Here is a 24,204-nt window from a genome sequence, read left to right as displayed (position 1 = left end):
GCTTCAGTCGATCCTGAATACGGCTGCCAGACTCATTCACCTATCCAACCGCTCCGTTTCTGCCACCCCCCTTTGCCAATCCCTCCACTGGCTTCCGATTGCGCAACGGATCAAATTCAAAATCCTAACGCTGACAAACAAAGCTGTCCACCATACTGCCCCGAACTACATCATTGACCTAATATCCAAGTACCACCCAGCATGCACACTCCGCTCCTCACAAGACCTCCTTCTCTCTAGTTCCCTGGTCTCCTCCTCCCATGCCCACCTCCAGGACTTCTCCAGGGTGTCACCCATCCTCTGGAACTCCCTGCCCCAACCCATCAGATTATCACCTACTCTCCTCTCCTTTAGGCGCACTCTGAAAACCCATCTCTTCAGGGAAGCCTACCCCACCCCCTGCTAACTTGCCGACCTCCTCCATTCTTCCTACCACTCCATCCCCCACAGCTATCTCCTCATGTCCCACCATCCCCTCCCTCCAAGATTGTAAGCTCGAAAGAGCAGGGCCCTCGATCCCCTCATGTTTTGCATTGTATTGGTATTGTTCTGTCACATGTTCTGTCCCCCTTTGTAATGTACAGCGCTGAGCGAACTATTGGCGCTTTATAAATACTGTATAATAATAATAATAATAATAATATATATATGTGTGTGTGTTGAAAAAAGTGAATAAAGCTCACAATCCTTCTAATAGCTTTTATTTCCATACACACAAATGCATTGGGAACACTACACATTCTATTCCAAATCAAAATATGAAGAAAAATATATCAAATTTGTGTTGTTCCTCTAAAAAAAATTGAAGAAAAGTGAATATTAGACTGTTCAAAAAAATAGCAGTGTTTGTATTCTTCTTTACAAACTCAAACATTCACTATATAAACTGAAAAATGTTTGAAGATTTTGCTTTCCTTTGAATCACTTAATGAATATTTAGTTGTATAAGCACTGTTTCTGAGAACTGCTGTACATCTGTGTTGCATGGAGTCAACCAACTTCTGGCACCTGTGAACAGGTATTCCAGCCCAGGATGATTGGACTACATTCCACAGTTCTTCTCTATTTCCTGGTTTTGCCTCAGCAACTGCATTTTTGATGTCACCCCACAAGTTTTTTATCCGGGGATTGGGCTGGCCACTCCATAACGTCAATCTTGTTGGTCTGGAACCAAGATGTTGCACGTTTACTGGTGTGTTTGGGGTCGTTGTCTTGTTGGAACACCCATTTCAAGGGCATTTCCTCTTCAGCATAGGGCAGCATGACCTCTTCAAGTATTCTGATGTATTCAAACTGATCCATGATCCCTGGTATGCGATAAATAGGCCCAACACCGTAGTATGAGAAACATCCCCATATCATGATGCTTGCGCAACCATGCTTCACTGTCTTCACAGTGTACTGTGGCTTGAATTCAGTGTTTGGGGGTCGTCTGACAAACTGTCTCCGCCCACTAGACCCAAAAGGAACAATCTTACTTTCATCAGTCCACCAAATGTTGCGCCATTTCTCTTTAGGCCGGTCAATGTGCTCTTTGGCAAATTGTAACCTCTTCAGCACATGTCTTTTTTTCAACAGTGGGACTTTGCGGGGGCTTCTTGCAGATAGCCTGGCTTCACATAGGCGTCTTCTAATTGTAACATTACTCACAGGTAACTTTAGACCTTCTTTAATCCTCCTGGAGCTGATTGTTGGCTGTGTCCTTGCCATTTTAGCTATTCTTCTATCCATTTGAATGGTAGTTTTTCGCTTTCTTCCACGTCTTTCAGGTTTTGGTTGCCATTTTAAAGCATTTGCGATCATTTTAGCTGAGCAGCCTATCATTTTCTGCACTTCTTTATATGTTTTCCCCTCTCCAATCAACTTTTTAATCAAGGTACGTTGTTCTTCTGAACAATGTCTGGAACGACCCATTTTCCTCAGAATTTCAGAGAGAAATGCATTGTAACCAGCATGTACAACATTTGCTGCCTTCCTTCCTTAAATAAGGGCAATAGTTGCCACCTGTTTTTCAAAGAATGAATGACCTCACTAATAGAACTCCACACTGCTATTATTTTGAACATGCCCCTTTCAATTAGTGATTCAATTACACAGAATCAGCAGCATGCATGTCATGACTGTTGGGTCTGTTGGATTTCTATTACACCACTACACCTGCTAGTAAATTATTTGCCATTTAGAAATATAATTTCTACCAAAAACAGTGATTGATCAGGTTAGTGATGTCTGACTGCTATTACTTTGAACACAACTGTGTGTGTGTGTATATATATATATATATATATATATTCACAGGTCCTATGGGTAAGCCTTGTTAAAGGCTTATCTGTAGGTAAAAGATGCAAACTAGAGTTAACTTTCATTTTAAAACCCAACTACTACCAAAATGTTCTTTCAGTTTCAGTCAAGAAGGGTTAATGCCTCTATGAGATTGTAATTGCTGTCTGTTGGGTGGATTTCCCCTCACTTAATGCTTTCTGTCTATGGGTCAGGAAGAGAGATGAAAGCTCTCCAAGGGAGACTCAATCAGCAATAAAATAAAATCTTTTTTAGTGTGCCAAGGAGGGACATAGTGTCACCAGGAGAGGAGGGAGAAGGCATCTCCCCAACAGGGCAATAAAAACCTTGACATTGGTTGTACTAACCCTTCCTTGCTCTGTTCAAAACTCAGAAAAAAAACAAATGTCTTTGGCTCAGTTGAGCTAACCTGCATCACATAAAGGACAGCTAGAATCTGTATATTTATTCAGCTTAGTTTTCTGTTCTACTTTATGTTACTCCTTGACTTGAATTGCAAAGGGGACCAAAGAGAATGGCAGATAAAAAAGCAGAAAGAATGACTTCTGTTGCTATTTTGGCTGGATCCAGGAAACACTTCAAAATACTATTTGCCATTTCCTGTTTTTAGCAAGGCACGAAAAGGAAATGCATGGAATCTAAACACTTGTTTTTGTATACTTTAAGTTGGAATGCACTTTGAACATTTGTCTTTCCAGGAACATAACATTTCGCAATAAGAAGCAGAATCACGCTTAATGGGAATGTTCATGATGCAAAATACCTGTGTGTGAAGCCTCAGATTTCTTTCTGACTTTAGTGGGTGCATAGCAGTTTCATGACAGTGACACCATCAGTAGCAAAGCTGAATAGGTTAAAGCGCAGCTCCACCCAAAAGAGAAAGTTCCGCTTTAAGGACTGCTCCCCCCGCTCCCCATTTAGGATTGGCACCTTTGGGGGGCAGGAGGGGGAGCGGGTACCCGAATTTGACAGGTGCCCGCTCCCACTTCCGGTCCGATTGCCTAGGCAATCGGAGATGGGTGTCCTCCCTCCCTGTAGTCGTTTGAGACACATGGCAGGTCCCAGAAGACTACAGGACCATTCATAAAGTGCAGCGCTACTCGCGCAAGCATAGTGGATACCCGGCTGTGAAGCTGCAAGCTATCACAGCCGGGTGTCCACACTGAAGATGCTGGCCTCCTGGAATACAGGACGGCCAGTGAAACTGGCTGCGGGGGACACACCACGGGACCAAGGGACAGGTAAGTGGCTGTTTTTTAAAAGTCAGCAGCTACAGTTTTTGTAGATGCTGACTTTTATTTTTTGACAGGGTGAGTGGAACTCCGCTTTAATGTGACACCAAATGGTATCCTTATTCATGAGTGAGCAAGAGAGGGTGGATACATTCCTACATACAATGGGACTATGGAGAACAAATGTAGGCACCCTCTAACAAGGACAGTAAAAAATGGAATTTTGAGATTTGGAGGAGGTTGAGAACAATAGAAGGTACATTTTGGAGCTAAGAATACAGACTTGAAAAGTTTTATTTTTAAAACAGAGTATAGTGTTTTAAGGAGAACTATGGCCAAGTCTCTTTTGGTCATACTTCTTCTGTGGGTCACAGGAGTGCACTTATTTCTGCACTCCAGGCTCTGCAGGGATCCCAACAATAATGTCGGGATCTGCCCAGATGCTTTACCAGCAGCTGGCTCAGTCTCTCAGCACACTGCTTAGAGGCTGATCCAGCCGGTGCTCCAGTGAGCTCTGGAGTGGCAGAGCACAGAGTGCTCAGAGTGGACCTGAGAGCTGAGTGATCAGCGGTCTTTGATCACTCAGTTCTCGGTGTAGAGGCAGAGGGGGACAGCTGCAGCATTGGATTGCTGCTGCAGCCATCTAGGTGAGTATAGATGTTTTAACTAAATGCTAGAAAAACCACACTTGGTGCTCACCATAAAAAAACTCCCACAGCTACACTCACAGACAACACAATACCAGTGCTGAACCAAAATGAAAAAGAGTACAGTTGTTACGCTGTGTTAGTAAATTAGATGTTTCTTGGTTATATGTATTTCAAAACAAAAGATTATAATATTGTCCAAAATAATAATAATAATGTAATATGTGTACCAACATCATAAATCCAAATAACATTGAAAAAAATGAAAATTCAGAGAATGACACCACTATTCCAAAGTGACACAAAAAAAAATACCAATTAATAAATCAATAAACATAGGACCTGATGGAATTACACCACTTATATGCAAAATGTTCAAATAAAACAAGCAGTGGAAGCATATGGCAAGATTTGCAATGGTGGTGGAACCCTCCTTCACATAATTACTTGTTTTATTTGGATATTTGCATATAGGTGGAGGACTTTCATCAGGATTTATGTTTATTGATTTATTAATTGATATTTTTTGTGTGTGTGTTACTTTGGAATAGTGGTGTCACCCTCTGAATTTGCAAAAAAAAATTAAATTTTATTTGGATTTATGATGTTGGTACACATATCACATTTATTTTTTACAGTATTATGATCTTTTATATTAGGATACATATAACCAACCCCAGACATGGCATGCAGCCGCATTTATGGTGGCATCCGAGGGAAGCCCGGGACACCCACCTCCCACATCAGCAAAGGAGGGAGCTCAGCTTATTCTTTCCCAGCTCATTTCCCACCTGTCTCTGTTCCTGCTCATCTCACTCTGCTTGCCTGCTTTGAGCCGACATTGAAGCGGTGTTGATGGTGAGCAGGGCCGGATCCCCTCCTCCCATGGAAATGGTGTCTGCCCAGGTCGGTAAGCTCCTGCTCCCATCCTCGGAGTGCACTCTTCAGCCTCTTCAATGGACATGTAGTGTAGCTGCTCCTTCCCACACTGCACACAGCTGAGATCAAATTGTTTTACAAACATATCCTTGATCTGCACATTGTGACTGTAGTTGCAGTTCTCAGGTCAGAAAAGCAGCACAGCTACAACAGCCAGTTACACACGGTGCAGATTGAGGTTGTTTTTGAAAAATAATCTGATTTCAGCTGTGTGCAGTGTGGAAAAGAACAGCTCTGTTGAATGCTCTGCCAGCAATGACTACATCCTTTTCCCTGCTAACCCCATCCTATGCCCTTCAGACCACATCCTATGCCCTGCGGATCTCGTCCCGTGCCCTGCAGTCCCCGTCATATACCCTGCTGACCCAGTCCTATGTCTGACCCCTGGCCTCTACCCTGAGGACCCCATCCTGTGCCCTGCTGACCCAACCCTATGTACTGTAGACACCATCCTAAGTCCATCTGACCCCATCCTGTGCAGTGTAAACACTGTCCTATGCCCTGCTGACCCCTGTCTTCTGTCTTGTGGACCCCATCCTATGTCCTGTGAAGCCTGTCCTATACCTTGCTGACCCCATCGTATGTCCTGCTGACCACATCCTATGTCTTTCTGGCCCTATCCTATGTCCTAAGGACCTCTGTCTGCTGCCTTGCGGACTTCGTCCAATGCCCTGCTGACCTCATCCTATGCCCTGCTGACCCCTGTCCTATGCACTGCTGATTCTAGTCCTATGTCCTGCTGATTCCATCCTCTGTCCTGCTGACCCCTTTCCTTTACACTGCTGCCTCCTGTCCTATGCTCTTATTGACCCCTGCTCTAAGCCCTGTTGACCCCTCTACACTGCTCTATGGACCCCTGTACACTGCCCTGTTGACCCCATCCTCAGCCCTGCTGACCCCTGCTTTATGCACTGTTGACCTTATCCTCTGCCCTGCTGATCCCTGTTTTCTGCCCTGCTGACCCCTATTCTATGCCCTGCTGACCCTATTCTCTGTCCGGCTAACCCCTGTCCCCTGCCCTGCTAACTACTGTTCATTACACTGCTGACCCCCTTTCCTCTGTCCTGCTAACCCCTGTTGTCCACCGTGCTGGACCCTGTTCTCCGCTTTGCTGACTTCTGTACACTCCCCTGCTGACCTTCCATCCTCTACCCTGCTGGCCTCTGTACACTGCCTTACAAACTGCTGACACTATCCTTTGTCCTGGTGACCAACCAATCCATTGCCCCAACATTCTTTACTGCACCCCCATCAGACAGGCTAGGTCCGGTCCTGGAGTCGCCCAAAGCTGCCTGCTTTTGGTTTGGATTCATAATTAACTAGCTAATGGGAACTACTATTTTAGAGGTGCAGAAACTGGAACTGATTTGAGGTGTGAAGGTGCAGAAAATGGGAAGATCTAAGGGATGCAGGTGCAGAAATTGGAGTAATCTGAGTTGTGAAGGTCTAGGAATTGAGCTTATTTGAGATCTGAAAGTGCAGGCATTGGGTCTGATCTGAGGTGTGAAGGTGCAGGAATTGGGTCTGATCTGAGGTGGGAAGGTGCAGGAATTGGATCTGATCTGAGGTGTGAAGGTGCAGGAATTGGGTCTGATCTGAGGTGTGAAGGTGCAGGAATTGGGGCTGATCTAAGGTGTGAATGTGCAGGAATTGGGTCTGATCTGAGTTGTGAAGGTGCAGGAATTGGGGTGATCTGAGGTGTGAAGGTGCAGGAATTGGGGCTGATCTAAGGTGTGAATGTGCAGGAATTGGGTCTGATCTGAGTTGTGAAGGTGCAGGAATTGGGTCTGATCTGAGGTGTGAAGGTGCAGGAATTTGGGCTGCTCTGAGGTGTGAAGGTGCAGAAATTGGGTCTGATCTGAAGTGTGAAGGTGCAGGAATTGGGTCTGATCTGAGGTGTGAAGGTGCAGGAATTTGGGCTGATCTGAGGTGTGAAGGTGCAGGAATTGGGTCTGATCTGAGGTGTGAAGATGCAGGAATTGGATCTGATCTGAGGTGTGAAGGTGCAGGAATTGGGGATAATCTGAGGTGTGAAGGTGCAGTATTTGGGGTGATCTTAGGGGTGCAGGTGCAGAAACTGGAGTGATCTGAGTTGTGAAATTGTAGGAATTGGGCTTATTTGAGATCTGAAAGTGCAGACATTGGGTCTGAACTGAGGTGTGAAGGTGCAGGAATTGGATCTGATCTGAGGTGTGAAAGTGCAGGAATTGGGTCTGATCTGAGGTGTGAATGTGCAGGAATTGGGTCTGATCTGAGGTGTGAAGGTGCAGGAATTGGGTCTGATCTGAGGTGTGAAGGTGCAGGAATTGGGTCTGATCTGAAGTGTGAAGGTGCAGGAATTTGGGCTGATCTGAGGTGGGAAGGTGCAGGAATTGGGTCTGACCTGAGGTGTGAAGGTGCAGGAATTGGGGATGATCTGAGGTGTGAAGGTGCAGGAATTGGGTCTGATCTGAGGTGTGAAGGTGCAGAAATTGGGTCTGATCTGAAGTGTGAAGGTGCAGGAATTGGGGATGATCTGAGGTGTGAAGATGCAGGAATTGGATCTGATCTGAGGTGTGAAGATGCAGTATTTGGGGTGATCTTAGGGGTGCAGGTGCAGAAACTGGAGTGATCTGAGTTGTGAAGGTGTAGGAATTGGGCTTATTTGAGATCTGAAAGTGCAGACATTGGGTCTGAACTGAGGTGTGAAGGTGCAGGAATTGGGGCTGACCTGAGGTGTGAAGGTGCAGGAATTGGGTCTGACCTGAGGTGTGAAGGTACAGGAATTGGGGCTGATCTGAGGTGTGAAGGTGCAGGAATTGGGGTGATCTGAGGTGTGAAGGTGCAGGAATAGAGGTGTTCTGAGGTGTGAAGGTGCAGGAATTGGGGTGTTCTGAGGTATGACTGTGCAGGAATTGGGATGATCTGAGGTCTATAGTGTAGGAATTGATCCGATCTAAGCTGTGAAGATACAAAGTTCAATATTAATTTCTTACTATTATTCAAACTGTTTACAGCATTTCCTTAAAAAAAATCATTTTAGCGATTGAAAGTGTAAAGTTGACGTTTTAAAAAAAAAACTGGCACTCTCAATTTCTTTACACGCATTTTTCAGCACACTATGCTCAAAAGATTGCCTATTCCTGAACAACACACATCTAATATGTCAAGTAACATGGCACAAAATTTGTATTCTTTTTACTTTTGAGTATAGATGTTTGTTATTTTTATTTTCACACTTCTCTTTTCATCTTCTGTAGATACGGATTAGGAGGCAGAGAATGGGGCATCTAACACAGGTAATAGGCTTCATGAAAGACATGGATGGGTCAGCTTTCAATGAAAATTGAATTCTATTATGAAAGTGTGGAGGTCACCCCATTGTTGACAGAGAGAAAATATACAAAGATTCACAAATGTGAGTGTGACGTTTCTCCTTAGGTTCACGTACACTGATAGCAGCTTGACACAAGTTAGGTTGTGAGTACACGAGAGAATTATAGTTACAGATCATGACATTTTAGGGTTGATTTACTAAAACTGGAGACTGCAAAATTGGTGCACTTGTGCATGGTAGCCAATCAGAATCTAACTTTTAGCTTGTCCAGTTAATCTTTGACAATGCTGATTCGTTTCTATGCAGAGCTGTACCAGATTTTGCACTCTCCAGTTTTAGTAAATCAATCCCTTTATGTTTGCGCAATTACGTACAATTTTTAAGAAATGTTTAAAGTCAAGGGTTGTGCCACCTTTTTCCTGCAGACGGTAAATCGTTTTTAGTTATTTATGGTTTCAGTATTTCAGTAAACTTATTACTGCACCTGAACAAAATTTTCTATATGTTTAACAGAACAATGTGGCTCACAACCACAAAGCTTTTTTTAATGGCCATGCTTGTGCAAAGCCTCTCTAGAAAAAGTTTATTTTTTAAATCGCGAAAGAATTGTCAAGACTGTCTTTGCTGTATTTATGTTCTGTAAAGCCCTAAACAAAAATGGCCTGTTTTGACAGGCTTTAGTTAGTTTCAAACAGGTTTTGCACTCCAATACAAGCCTGCAGCATTGCAAAATGCGCTTGAAGCAGGTCAAATTCAAGTTAGAAGGAGGTGCAGGTCAAATAAAACTGTCATTGAATTCTGAATGATCTGAGAAGCATCACAAACTGATGTGAAATTGATGCCATTGACAAAAGTTGAAAGTCAGTTGACAGATACCCAAAATCTCAAGAAATCGCATTATTACACTACAAATTGCAGTTAATTTTATCCATCCACTGATATAATTAAGCTAGAAAAATTGTGCAGATTGCTTCAGATGCAACTGATTTTGATCAAGTGCTAAGGTCCTGTGGCCAATTGGTTTATTTTGTAACTAAAATCAAACATAAGCTAGCTTCCATTTTCTTTTGCGCATTCCAGTGGAGGCAAATGATCACTTAGGACTAAAAATATCTCACATATAATAACCCATACAATGAATGCCAGCTGTAATTTGCATAAGTCTAAAAGGAAAGGTATCATAAGAGTACAGGGACATCTAGGCCCAGACCCTTAAAGACTATTTCTAATTTGGGCAATAAAAGTAAAAGTTGACCCACAAGCACCTCTGTGGTACCACCTTCTGCTGCATTTAGGATCACCAATAGCCATAAAAAGAAAAGAGAGAGGAGGACCTCGGACATCACTGGACCAGACCCAAGATCTCCACTTCTGCATCTGTGTTCAAGTGCGGGGGAAGGGTGGCAGATGGGGGCCCATCTTCTGAGGATTGGATTCCCAGGCTAAGACAAGAGTATTGTGTTCAAAAAGCCTGTCAATTGATGGGTTTGTGAGTTTTCATTTCATAATATATTAAAAAACATTTGAATAAAAAAAAATAAGTAACAAAAAAAATAGAATAACTGTAAAGTGTTAATGATGTCTTTGCTCTGCTCTTAAAATATTTCCTACATTTGCTAATTGTATGTGCTGTATCTATAAAAATATCAGCAAAATTCACTATTTTTTTTTTGTTTTGAATATGGAGGCTATTTTATATTTTTGTAAGAAATCTATTCCGGTTGAACTGTGTCTGACGTCTGCTCAGAAAGAAAATAAAAACATAGAGTCAAGTCTGTGCATTAGGAGCTTCTTTGTAACTACAAGGATATGTTTGTAGGAAAGTTAGGAGCCATTATTTGTTTTAAAATGTTCCTGCTGGGAGTGTCAAAGCTTTGATTTCTTCAATGAAAAAGAAGGGTGTGTTATCATGTATTCCATGTGTTTTCAGCAATGTGACATTTTGCATATTGCGTTCGTAAAACCAGGCCAGTTTTCAAGTTGTTTCTCACTTAAATAACTTCCTTCCTAAAAAATGATTGGACTGGAGTAACATTTTCAAGAAGGATGGACATACTGACGTAGGACTGCAAGAATAATGTACACAAAAAGACTCTGTAGGTATGTAAATAAACAATGACAATAGGCTTTGCATGACATTCTGGGAAGAATGTTTTATGATCGGTAAGATTGTCATTTGTGGAGAGTGATTGTTGGAAATGATTTTGGAGCAATCATTCAATAATCTCACCACCCAAGAGATTAACAGCTGAAAAGTAGACCATTGAGCCCTAGCAGTGCTGCTAGAAGATTGTTCTGTATTGGAAAATGTGAAAGATTCACTAGTGGACTCTGTTGATATAACAGATATTACCTGGAAGAGGAATACACTATCTATGAAGGTTGTTTAAAATAAAGTGCTGGTCTACAAATTCCAGTAAGGTTTTTTTCTTGGGTTCAATAAAGCTACTAAGCCTTTACTGTATATAGCTAACCTCAACCAATCCTATCCTAAGTAAACCTTAACCAAGTACCTACTTATCAACATCAAATGTTATCTTTAAACCTCAACTTAATATTTAACCCTGAGTGAGCACCTAATGGTATCCCTAAGCATCAACATAGCTCCTAATCCTGTAATTGGATCATTATTTCTGCACCTCAACCTCAAGCCAACCTCAAGGCCATGACCTTCAACACCTAATATTGGGCTCCATTCACTAAAGCAGATCACATGCAGTATATTGGTGTCCGGGCACATTTTCCCTAAATATCGCATGTAATCCTGAAACTGTCAACTCACTATGCGGTATTGCAGTATTTACGGAAAATTCGTACATGAAATTCGTACATGAAAAGGTGTTAAAGTTAATTAATGGAAGGAAATAAATGATTAAATGCACGGGGTAATTAGGTAGTGTTCCAGGCATATGGTATTTAAGGAATGTAAAAAAGTAAAAGGCAGTGGATTAGAACATCTGTCAGGTTTTTATTTTTGTCTGTGTGCCCGTTATTGAGATTCACCCTCTTTATTTGTCCTGTTTATCATTATCATTGACAGTGAAAGTCAAAGAAAATCCCAAATTTCGGGTTGTCCTCAGAAAAGAAATAGAGGGGAAATCTTTCAACGGGGGCACTAGTTTTGGTGACCTAGGGGACACCAAGGGATTCCCTTTATTTGCAGGGATTTCCACTCACTTCCTGTTTTGGCTATGGGACAGGGAGCGAAGGGAAATCTCTACAATGGGGTACAGAAGGCAAAAAACACCCGCAAACAAAACTGACAGGGGTTTTGTCTTTAGTTATGCTTTCAAGCAGCCTTTCTCAACCTTTTCAACACAGAGGAACCCTTGAAATAACTTTCCATTCTCAGGAAACCTCTGCTAAAAATTACTACATCTACAACTCATGATACACAAGTGTGATGGATAGTGCGAAGAATGCTCCTTACATTTGTGGTTACTGGGAAGAATTACCCCTAATAGATAGCTAAAAAAATCAATGATTTCGGTGGAAAGATATCTCTAAAAATAATTGTGCAAAAGTAAAGTATCCCTACTACATTAAACTTATGTTCTAACCACTGTGATATGCATGTACATTGTATTATGTTTTGCATGATTGAGAGTTTTTTTTGCAGCAAATGGTGTATATGATTGTATATGCACAAAAAGTCTCTGAAAATATGGCAAAATGACAGGAGAAAATAGATAGATTTTATTACATGTTAAGGGGTGGATTTTCTAAAAGTAATGGGGTGGATTTACTAAAGGCACATAGAATGAGCACTTACCGTATTTTTCGCACCATAAGACGCACTTTTTTCCCCCCAAAAAAGGGGGGAAAATGTCAGTGCGTCTTATGGAGCGAATATGGAGCGGCCGGTCCGGTATTTCCACTGCCGCCGTGGCAGAATACCGGGCCGGCCGCTCAGCTCTACAGCGGGACCTTATAGAGATGACTGCTGACCTTTGGGGAGGGGGAGGGGGAGCGGGTACCTGAATTTGACAGATACCCGCTCCCACTTCCGTGGAGTTGTTCTTTCATCTTACCCGTTCCTCTATCCAGCGGCGCGGTCTTCCCGGCTTCTGTAGTGTGGGCATGACAGCCGGGTGCCAAGTGTGCATGCGCAGGAAGCGGTGCTTTTTGTGAATGGTAAGGTGGCACCTGGGACACATGACAGATCCCAGAAGCCGCCGGACCAATCACAAAGCGCAAGTGCTTCTCGCTCATGCGCACTAGGCACCCGGCTGTCATGCCGAGCGCCATTACAGAAGCCGGGAAGACAGCGCGCGGCTGGATAGAGGAACAGGTAAGATGAAAGAACAACTCCACGGAAGTGGGAGCGGGTATCTGTCAAATTCAGGTACCTGCTCCCCACCTCCCCAAAGGTCAGCAGTCATCCCCTGTACTATCCACAGTCTCTGGTCATCCCTGTGCTGTCCGCAGTCTCTGGTCATCCCTGTACTGCGTCCGCAGTCTCTGGTCATCCCTGTACTGTGTCCGCAGTCTCTGGTCATCCCTGTACTGTGTCCGCAGTCTCTGATCATCCCTGTACTGTGTCCGCAGTCTCTGGTCATCCCTGTACTGTGTCCGCAGTCTCTGGTCATCCCTGTACTGTGTCCGCAGTCTCTGGTCATCCCTGTACTGTGTCCGCAGTCTCTGGTCATCCCCTGTACTGTGTCCGCAGTCTCTGGTCATCCCCTGTACTGTGTCCGCAGTCTCTGGTCATCCCTGTACTGTGTCCGCAGTCTCTGGTCATCCCTGTACTGTGTCCGCAGTCTCTGGTCATCCCTGTACTGTGTCCGCAGTCTCTGGTCATCTCTGTACTGTGTCCGCAGTCTCTGGTCATCCCTGTACTGTGTCCGCAGTCTCTGGTCATCCCTGTACTGTGTCCGCAGGCTCTGGTCATCCCCTGCACTGTGTCCGCAGTCTCTGGTCATCCCCTGCACTGTGTCCGCAGTCTCTGGTCATCTCCTGCACTGTGTCCGCAGTCTCTGGTCATCTCCTGTACTGTCCGCAGTCTCTGGTCATCTCCTGCACTGTGGCCGCAGTCTCTGGTCATCTCCTGTACTGTGTCCGCAGTCTCTGGTCATCTCCTGTACTATGTCTGCAGTCCATTAGTTCAGAATTTTTTTTTCCTGTTTTCTGCCTCTAAAACCTAGGTGCGTCTTATGGTCAGGTGCGTCTTATGGAGCGAAAAATACGGTAAGTGCAAATAAAGTTGCTCCAGAGCTTAGTAAATGAGGGGGAGCTTTGCTGACTTCCCTCATCCAATCATGTGCAAGCAAAAATGCAGTTTTTTTTTCCTTGCATGTGATTGGGTATTTTTTGTAAAGTGAAGCTTTACCTCATTTACTTGCACAGTGCACAGACTATTTGCTCTAAGTAGAACTATAGGCAAAACTTTTTTTTTTCGTTTTGGATAGTGTAAGGGAGGGTTATAACCCCTGAAATTTTTTTTTTTTTTTGGTTTTTTGCCATCTGTATCCCATTGGGGAGATTTACCATCACTTCCTGACCCATAGCCAAAACAGGAAGTGGGAGGAAATCCCTACTAATTAAAGAAATCCCTTTGGGCCCCCCTGATCACCATAACCAGTGTCCCCATTGGAAAATATCCCCTCTATTACTGTTTTGGGGACAACCCAAAATATGGAATTATCTTTTACGTTCACTTTCAATGATAATGGTAAACAGGACAAATAGAGAGGGAGAATCTCCCTAACGGGGGCACGGACAACAGTAAAACCTGACATTTTTTTTCTTTAGCTATACTTGAAGTAAATCAACCCCAATGATGTCTATTTCTCCATATTTAGGTTTCTATGCATTACTGTTGACAGAATGGATCCAAAATGATAGAGACTACTCCAAACTGGCTTCCACTTGCCTGGACCACTACTTAATTACTGCACGCATTTAATTATTTCCTTCTGTGAATTGATGTTAACCCCTTTTTATGCGGTATTCACCAAGCATTTTCAGCATTTTGCAGTAAATACCACAAAACTGCACAGTGAACTGACAGTTTCAGGATTACACACGATGTTTAGGGAAAATGTGTCAGGACACCTAAATACATACATACAATCTGCTTTAGTGACTGAAGCACATTATTCCTAAACATCAACCTAACCAACCAGCTATCAGTAATAAAAATTATCCCTAAAACTAAACCAGACCCCTATCTCTTAATATCTAATTTTTGTTCCATGCTTCAACCCAGCCTCCAACACTCCACCCAAAAGGGGAATTTCTGCTTTAAGGCCTCCTTCTCCCCTCCTCTTTAACATTTGGTGATCTTTTTGGGAGTGGAGGAGCAGGTACCTGATTTTGACAGGTACTTGCTCCCACTTTTGGTTGGATCACCTAGGAGATCCGATTGGAAGTGCTCCTTCCTCCTTCCCTGCAGTCTTCTGGGACACAGCGCAGTTCCCAGAAGACTGCGGGACCAATCACAGTAAACAGCACAGCTTGCACATACACAGTGGGCACCTGGCTGTGAAGGAGCAAGCTGTCATAGCCAGGTGCCCACAGCTAAGATGCTGTGCCAGGGACTGAAGATGGTACACGATGCCCCCCTCAGGTGAACACACCACAGGATCCAGGGACAGGTAAGTGTCTTTCTATTCAAAGTCAGCAACTAAAGTTTTTGTAGCTGCTGACTTAAAATGTTTCCAAAAACAACTGCAGCTCCACTTTAACATAATTCCTAGCTCTCAACACCTAATATCATTCCTAAATCTCAACCTAAACACCTAATGTTATCCCTAAACCTCAAATTAGCCCCTAATCCTCAGCATATAACATTATTCCTACACTTCAACTTAATCTCTAATCACCAAACAATATCCCAAATCCTCAACCTAAATAGCAAAACCTAATATTATCCCCAAACCTCAACAAAATCCTCAACACTTAACTTGATAATAAATTCAAATAAATATACTGAATACTAAGTAAAGAAATAAAGAAATGATATATAGATTTTTTTTTTTTCACCCTGCAGCTTGAGATGGGTATAATAAAAGGCCAATCTGTGCGTATTGATAGAAGCTGGATCTGGATTACCTCCAACAAGAATATATTTTACAAAGGAGATTTGGGAACTGAAGAATCCAAAATAGATCTGGACGTATTAGCAGTTGAAACTATGGATAGAGAATATTTGCTGAAAGACAAATATAATAATGTAGGACAATATGAAAAATCATGTAAAGAATTTGCTTTTACCTCCAATAATTCTTCTCAGTTCTATGAAATAAGGAAAGTTTCTCCATAGGCACTGGCCTGGCTTGTTTATAGAAAATGACCTAACCTCTCAGGAACATTTTACTCCTTGGTAATGTAAATGATAGACCATTGTCTAGGGGTGGGGTGGGGGGTAAAAACAGGCAGTTGAGCTATGTTTTTTACTACGCCCACCCCCCAAGCTGCAAAGATAGAGAAATTGTATTGTAACTAATATTTGCCTTCATTTTGTAAAGCGCTGCGCAAACTGTTGACACTACATAAATCCTGTATAATATTATTATTATTATTATTATTATTAATAATAATAATAATAATAATATACACATGCCGTGGAAACAAATTAACCCCACCCCCCATCTTGTCGGGTTCGGCAGGCAACACATTCAAGTGATTAAGGCCACACTGCAACTGTCCTACAACAGCGGTTCAGCATGGATCGCCCTTCAGAGGGCAATGCTTGTGTAAACAAGCCCTTAGCCTTGCTGGTCACGGAAATGTTCAAAGGTTGGATCATGAGTATGTGACAAGCAGGGGCGGACTGATAACTGATGGGGCCCCCAGGCAGTAGGGGATCATGGGGCCCCTGTGTCCTTACCCAAACTCAAAAAAGCCTATGAAAAAGGTACCAGGGGCATCTCATGGGGCCCCTTACTGACCCCGGGCCCTCGGGCAGTGCCTGAGTTTCCAGATGGTCAGTCCACCCCAGATGACAAGCTGCCATTTGCTTTTTATGCTTCCTCATAGACTAAGCAATAAACTTAAGGCAAGACTGTACACAAAACTTAATAAATAAATCAAAATGTATCAACGTTTTCAACTTGCAAATTACTAATGTACTTTCTAGTGCCATTAATATTCCACATGGTTTTCTTTTTTCTTCTTTTCTTTTTTTTTACATTTTCAGTTATCTAAATAATACTATAGGGGAAGTGTAGACTTGTCTAAGCAAATAGTGTGGAAAGCGCTCCATCTAGTGTGGAAAGAGCTAACTGAAGGCACTCAGTGATTGTTTTAAATTGTTTAATGTTCCCTTTACAAAAACGGTGATTCTGTGCTTTTCATACATAAAGTTGTGTATGAAACAAATAATATGGTTCTAAGAATGGAAAACAACTCATATGCATTATTAATTCATATTTTTGCATCCCTGTATCTCATGGCAATGCTCTATGTTTCCAATTAACTCAACTCTATCCAATTTGACAAAATACTCATGTTTACACTAAATATTGCTGTATAATGCAAATGTAGAAACTATTTTTTAAGCAATAATGATGTTTAATGATGTTTCATATCACTAAATTGAACATTTTCAACTGTCTGATTTTTTTTTTCAATGTAGAAAAAAAAATGTAGTATCCACGGTGCGCTCCTCAGTAGATATACAGACTTCTCTACATGTAGAATTAAAATATTGTTAGCAGACTTCAGCAGGTTTTAATTGCCTTCAGGCAGTTTTGCAGCTTATTTAAAAATTACTCAACTAAAATCTTACATAAGTGTAGCGCTACCCCTGCAGGGGCCTCAGATATTAACTGTACAGAGATCACCAGTAACCCACACAAACAGTCCATTCACTTTAGCTCCAGGAAACAGTCTAGGGGTTGTCTTCTTTTGTAGTTTGTTGCTGGTAGAATGTGGAACAGGAAAGGGATCAGAGCATGGGATACTTCATACCCAGTGCAATATCCAGATCACTGTACAGTCACAGAGATCAATTTTGGGTCTTTACTCACAAGTCCACAGGACAGCTGCACAGCTTCCAGCTTCCTCTAGACACAATACAATGAGTGAGACAGTCCTTCTCCAGGCCAGTTCCCCTTGGAAAAGTCCAACAGTCAGTTCCAAGTCATCTCCAGGCTCCCGTACCACTAATACCTCACAGGACAACAACCCAGTCCATAGGCTGCCTAGGGGCAATACTCCCCTCCCCCTCCCATGGCTGGAAGCTCTCCTTACTAGGGATAGACAATTTCTCCAGGGCTCCAGACTATTTATCAGATTCCCAGCCACCATCTATATTAGGTGCGCCTCCCCAAGGATTGGATGGGCCCTGATCAATATTCAGTCTGGACATTCGAATTCCCCCTCCATAAGCTCTAAGAAATGTATTCTATAGGCAGGGGGAAGTGTTGGAATACAGTGTTCATGTATTTTGTGCAACAACTACATCAATATTCAGTAGAGATATATTCTTCAAACAGTAAATGATAGATTGTAGCTGCATCTATAATAAATCTCTAAGTCTTTTCTCTCAATAAAGTTTCCAGTTTCCTAGTGTAGCACCATCTAGTGTGCTACTAGCGTAGTGTATTGCAGGTATAATCTGTGTATGACTCATGGTAATTCTGTAAGTCTGTGATTGAGGTCAGGTTATTGCAGGTAAGCTGGATGACTTCACAGGTTGTGGCTATATTGCCTCCTCCTGACTCTGGTGGACCATAGAACCTTTCCAGAAATCAGTAAGCAGGAAGGGGTGGAGACCTAATCTGCATGTTTATGGGAGTCTGGCCAATCCCAGGTCTGGATGCCCTGGTAGCATGGTGGACTGGCCCATAAATATGGGAGCGTCAGGCTGAAAGAGGAGTTGCATGGAAGATGAAGTGCTGAGGAAACTGTCGGTGCCTGGGAGGGGTCCCCTCTGTCTGGGGGGGAAGCGGCCTCCAGGCTGGGCTTGGGCTGGCTTGGGAGGATACATACAGCAGGGAGCAAACAGTATAGCAGCACTCTTAGGAGAGCCCTGGGCACAGTCCTTTATCCCTGTCCCGGGAGATCTTCCAAGAAGTCAGAAGGGCTGGTGGTGTTTGCAGGCCATGGAGCTGGGAGCAGCTCTATAGGGGGAGAGGAGATACTCCTGTGTGTATTTACGAGACGTTAAGCTGAATTTGAGGGGCTGCTAGGTTCTTCTTGGCTGTTACCACTGATCCACAACCACTGACGGCTTTCAAGAAAAGGACAGTCCAGGATCTGCCTTTGTACATAGGAAGTTGCCCCCCCCCTTCATTGATTCAGGCCAAATTGGGCATTCCATTATCCCTTTTTCCCTATCCAAGTTGATTTCCCCTAATAAAAAACAAAACCAAGCCCATGGACTGGTTACTGTCTTTTGGATGCAAGTCTGTGTGAGAAATACCTGTTGCCTGGCTGTGCAGAGAGAAGCGTACGGATACCCACAACTCAGCGGCCCTCACGAGGGTAGCGCTACACTTGTTAGCAGAGAAACAGCAGAGAAGCACATGTGAACTGTGCATTTTCTGTTCTGTAGGGCTATATACAGAATCTCTAACAGGAGGCAATCAAACTCCCAGCCTGTGAAACCCTGAACAGACCAGACCAAACAATTTCTGCTCCCTTGTTTGCAGGAGCCAAAAACGAAATTTACCAACCAACCTAACTAGGAGGGTGCTACATAATCTTCAATGTGTCAATATCATTTTAAAAGTTGTTTAAATTTTTAAATCTTCAGCTTTTGTTAATTTAACCAAAGTAAACCTGCCATGAAGGTTCTTTCAGGCACTTTTTGTTGTAAATTAATAGTTGTCTGTCAATGAATGTAGTAAATCTTTCACCAACAACCCTTGTGGGGGCTCCAGGTGACAAATACACATTGTGCAGGCATGGTGCATCGTTGTCACATTCAGTAACATGGTCCTGAGCAATGATGTGCAGCTAACAATAGAGAATATGTATGTAGATGGGAAGTCACTGAAAGAGGCTGAAGTAGATCAGTAGCACTAACCTGTAAAAAAGATGAAAAGGGAGAAAACACCAATCTATCATTAGTGTCCGAATGTGCATATGGCTCATTCACACCCATACTATCTAACACACATCACTGAATGTACACAGTTTAGTCATTGCTTCAAACGGTTCTTGTCAATATCTGTGTGACACATTGACATTTGTTATGCATAATGAAGAGTCACATTTTTAAGTGTTTTCGAGTGTTTTTGGTGTAGAATTGCACATTTTTGCAGTATTTGTCAGACGTTTTACAGAAGTTTTTCAACAAGGCATGTGGCCAATGGAAACCTGAAAAAGGGGCAGAGAGCTGCTATTTTTAGATGAAAATGGATGGCAGAACGCTCAAAAATGCTCATGTTACACTTTTCAGGCGCTTCCGTTGAAGTCTGTGGGGACAAAAATGGTCAATTCTGCCTGAAAAGTAGCTCATGTACTTTTTTGAGCAACAGGCGTTTTGCCACAAGTGACAGAACACTCAGATGTGAACAAGGGCTATTAAAAACAATAGGTTTTTGCTTGTTGAGCATTTTTGAGCTACAAACTACAAAATGCTCAAGTGTGAACAGGTCCTAATGCACATTATATGGCCTATTGGTGACATTGGCAGAGCATGAAAACACATGAATTAGATCAGTGGTCTCCAAACTGTGGCCCAGGGGCTGGATGTGGCCCTTTGCTTGCCTTTATCTGGCCCTTGGGGTACTATTCAAGCAACTGACACCAATGGTGGGTCACCATTCTTCCTATTGACACCATCAATGAAGGACTTTTCTTCTCATTGAAAAACAATGGGGCAATATTCCTCCCATTAAAACCAATGATGGGGCACTGGCAGCAGGGCATTTTCTACTTCCACTAGTCACAGTCTGGCCCCCTAAAGCCTGAGAGACAGTAAACTGGCCCTTTGCTTAGAATGTATGGAGACCCCTGACTTAGATAATGCACAAAACAACACATGACAATGCATATTAAAAGGTGATCCTAGCCCTAAAGTGATGCTTAACTCTGGTTAAAAAAAAATTCTATTCAAATATATATTCTTAACCCAGAAAAGTACATTATATTGCTCTCAGCCTCCTCCAAATCTCTAAATTCCTTTTTTTGCTGATGTGATCTGACTTCCTGTTAGATGGTGGCTAAGTTTGTTCTCCATGGTCCCACTGCATGCAGGAACTTAGCCACCCTTTCTTGCACACTCCCAAGGGGAAAAAAAGAAAGGTTCGGGCACTCACGGAGGACATTATAAGAAGGCAACAAATGATTTCATGAAAAACAGATTTCAGGGCCAGTAAGCATGTGATGATTATGGATTATTTTTGAAGAATATAATTTTGTATTAATTTAATATAATCTGCCATGAGAGAATTACATTGGCTGCTTTTATGCTATTATTTTTTCTCCAGTTTATTAAAATTTTTGCCAATTTTTTTTTTCTACTTTTATCAAACACAATATTCCCTGGAAAAAGTCAGGTCATTGGCTGTATGTAAAAAAAAAGGATAGTAAAATGCTATGGATTGGTTTTTTTGCAGCATGTCTTTTTTTTCTACTAGTATTAGGATGTTATTTTGTAAATGACCCTAGGTAGTGCAATATAGGAGCTATTTATCATGATTGATTTATAATGGAAATGCAGAAATGTTTATTCCAAAATATTTATTTATATTGGTGAGCAATGGAGTTGTAGTTTTACCACTTCAGCTGGTAAACCTGTACACCCCCTATGGACCAGAGCAATTTTAAAATTTCCTCTATGGATTCATTTGTTCAGCAATTACTTTGTCATTACTTAAAATATAACAATTTATTATTATTATTATTATTATTATTATTAATATTAACGGTAATTATATAGTGCCGTCAATTTATGCAGCGGTTTACATATCAGTACATTCATATCAGTCAAGGCAAAACTTTGTTTTTAAGTTTAGGATAGAGTGGAGATGGATTAGAACACCTGTGAGTTTTTATTGCTGTCTGTGAAAGTGAAAGTAAAAGATAATCCTACATTTTGGGTTGTTCCCAGAAAAGTAAGAAGGGAAATCTTCCAATCAGGACACTATTTCCGGTGACCTGGGGGTCCCCAAGGGATTCCCTTAATTTGCAGGGATTTCCTCTCACTTCCTGTTTGACTATGGGACAGAACATGAAGGGAAATCTCGGCAATGGGACACAGATGGCAGAAAAAAAATCTGATAGTTTTTATAACCCTCACTTGATCAATCCAAAATGAAATAAAAGGTTTGCCTATAGTTCTACCTCAAGATAAGTGATACATTGGAGAAACAAGGCTTTCTTGTGTTTTGTGATATTTTCTTGCATAAAAAAATGTTGCAATCCTTAAACAAAATAAAATACAAAAGTAAAAAAACAAACAAACAAAAGAAACACACACAAACACTTTTTCTTTTTTTGACAAGCTAATAAAAAAATTGTGTTACCGTAGTTAAAAAGTATACATTTTATTCTGTAATTTGTCCTGTTTAAATAACACTAAAATTGGGATTCTGGTAGAAGCAATGCAAAATGTTTTCCTTTTCCATTGTGTGAATTTTATAATGTGACACTAAATAGTTAATGAATAAAACAAATAAAAGTTACATAGTTAGTCTGGCTGAAAAAAGACAAAAGTCCATCCAGTTCAACCATAAAAAAAAAAGTTATAATCCTATACCCACAGTTGATCCAGAGGAAGGCAAAAAACCCAGCAAAGCACGATCCAATTTGCTCCTGCAGAGAAAAAAATTAGTTCCTGATCCCCCGAGAGGCAATCGGATATCCCTTGGATCAACTGTACCTATAAATGTTAGTATCCAGTTATATTCTGTGTATCCAAGAAAGAATCCAGGCCTTTTTTAAAGCAATCCACTGAGTTGACCAGAACCAACTCTTGAGGGACTCTATTCCACATTTTCACAGCTCTTACTGTGAAGAAACCTTTCCGTGTTTGGAGATTAAATTTCTTTTCCTCCAGACGTAAAGAGTGCCCCCTTGTCCTCTGTGATGACCTCAAGGTGAATAACTCTACACCGAGTTCACTATATGAACCACTGATGTATTTATACATGTTAATCATATCCCCCCTTAATCTCCTCTTCTCAAGAGAGAATAAATTCAGTTCCTCTGATCTTTCCTCATAGCTGAGCTCCTCAATGCCTCTTATCAGTTTGGTTGCCCTTCTCTGTACTTTCTCCAGTTCCCCAATGTTCTTTTTGTGAATTGGAGCCCAAAACTGAACTGCATATTGCAGATGAGGTGTTACTAATGATTTGTACAGGGGTAAAAGTTAAAAGCTTTAAATATTATATTGGTTAACAATAAAAACAACAACATAGTAATAATTGAAGGGAGAAGGGGAAGATCCTAGATTGTAAGCTCCAAGGAGCAGGGCCCTCAAATCCCTCTTGTATTGAACTGTATTGTTGCTGTATTGTCTCCCGTTATATTGTGAAGCGCTGAGCAAACTGTTGGCGCTATATAAATCCTGTATAATAATAATAATAATGGAGTAATTAGGGCTGATTAGGGTAAACTAAGGGTTAATATTGGGTTAAAGTGCAATTCCAGCTTAAACCTAACTAGCCTTAAAAATATCCCCTCCCCTTCCTAATACGCCGACTAACCGGTGTAAAAAAAGATGTATATACTTACCTAATTCCAGCCAGCTCTCCAATCACGATCCCTTGTGTCAGCTAGCGGTGGCTGCAGGGGAGAAGAGGGAGCGCTTTACCAGCTATTTTTTTAAAAACTGGCATCTTATGCAGATTGAGCTAGATTCACGCTTTGTCAGGTTTGCGGGCCACATTTGCTCTGACATGGCTGGCATGGCATCCCATTCATTTGAATAAACTGCCTTGCCTGCATTTCATGCAGGAAAAAGGTTTCTGCAGCTTTTTGAAACTGCAGCAGCTAGGAAATTGCATGGTGCTTTTGCACCATGCAATTTCCCCGCGATTCCTACACCTGCACATGCACTGCAGTTTTAGATGTGCTCGGGTGCCACTAGGAATGATTGGCAGCCCCGTGTGTCTCTAAAGAGCAGCTTGTTTTGGCTGTGGGTGGTTGCCGGTGTGGAAACAGGTGTGATTCCTGCACCCACAACTACCCACAATAGTGTGGACTTAGGCCCCTTTTGGACTTGGCAGATCTGTCAGTGCAATCTGTCTGCTCAGCGGGGGATCTCTCCACTGATTCCCACTGAGCAGGCAGATGACAGGTCTGTGTCCGCTCTGCTTCTGCAGAGCAGACAAAGACACTGCCTGTTGCTTTAAATGGGACGTTCAGATAGAAACGGACCACCTGTCTGTTTCCACCCAATTGTCACCTGATCCAATCCGCTAGATGGATGGGGAATGGATTCCCATCCATCTGTTTTTGGTGTACAGGATCAGATCGGATGCTGGTGGGTGTCAGCAGACTATTGTTTGTTGACACCTACCGGCTCATAGAATATAAATTAATATAAATGAATACTATTGTATTCTGATAGTGAGGAGGCTTCCCCACCATTAGAATACACGTATCAGCATTGCAGGCAATAGACAGCAGCGCTGATCAAGCAGCGAAAAAATCTCTCAGGGAAGTTGTACAGAGTCAATCAGTAGATTGATCGATTTCTATACAACCACCCTGCATATACATGGATTGAAATTCCTGCTGAACTGGCCGAATTTCAAAACATGTCTGGCTTTGGTATATTGTATAGGGGGATTTTCGTTTACATTGTATCTATAGCAGACTTTCATCCACCTGGTGGTGTATGTTGTGTGTTTTGCTATGATTAAGGCCA

The sequence above is a fragment of the Staurois parvus genome, unplaced genomic scaffold (assembly GCF_062004578.1).
Source record: "Staurois parvus isolate SC_StPar_1 unplaced genomic scaffold, SC_StPar_1.0 ptg000071l, whole genome shotgun sequence".
Lineage (NCBI taxonomy): Eukaryota > Metazoa > Chordata > Amphibia > Anura > Ranidae > Staurois > Staurois parvus.
This window is presented reverse-complemented; position numbering follows the sequence as displayed.